This window comes from Sinocyclocheilus grahami, unplaced genomic scaffold, assembly GCF_001515645.1.
Source record: "Sinocyclocheilus grahami isolate Dianchi unplaced genomic scaffold, SAMN03320097.WGS_v1.1 scaffold1897.1, whole genome shotgun sequence".
In the NCBI taxonomy this organism is placed as follows: domain Eukaryota; kingdom Metazoa; phylum Chordata; class Actinopteri; order Cypriniformes; family Cyprinidae; genus Sinocyclocheilus; species Sinocyclocheilus grahami.
Window position 1 is genome coordinate 61,403 of NW_015507076.1, and position 582 is coordinate 61,984.

The following is a 582-nucleotide window of genomic DNA, read 5'->3' on the forward strand; positions in this document are numbered from 1 at the left end:
ATAAATATGAACGTTGCCGTGGATTTTAGCGTATGCACACTCTAAAATCAAATCTGTGCATATGCACATTTTATAAATGAGGCCCCAGGGATTTTGCTGTGTAGCACTTATGTGACAAAAGCCTAAGGACAGATAGTCAGTACTCAGTTTCACCTGCTTCATCTACATAATTTAGATGCATTGGTGCTACTGTCACTGTAACAATTTTGCTCATCTAGATGAGGCCACACCAGAAGTGTGATGTCACAAGGCAGAGAACAGTCATCCATCATGAAGTATTGATGCTGTTTATCTCCTTTACCCTCATGTCACCCAGAGCAGAAAATTCTGCTTGCTGATGTAGGGGGATTAAATTGATTGCTTGTATTTCACAATGTGTATTTATTAATAATATTACATAACTTGTCTCATGTCGATGGTATAAGGAACTGAGTTTGATTTGGGATGCAGATATAAATTTACTTATCATCCTTAAATTTTGTATTTGTTCTGCTTGATTTTTTCCTGCTATATGTTGCCCCATCTATATTATGCTCTTTTACTGTTTCTACTAACTATTGTTTGTCATCATTGTCTACCCTT

At 36.4% G+C, this 582-nt stretch overlaps 1 protein-coding gene across 1 annotated transcript in view; it reads left to right on the plus strand.

The window, feature by feature from the left end:
• Nucleotides 1–582, plus strand: part of LOC107573232 (chondroitin sulfate synthase 3-like) — a 76,459-nt gene that overhangs the window by 37,919 nt on the left and 37,958 nt on the right. The window lies entirely within an intron of this gene.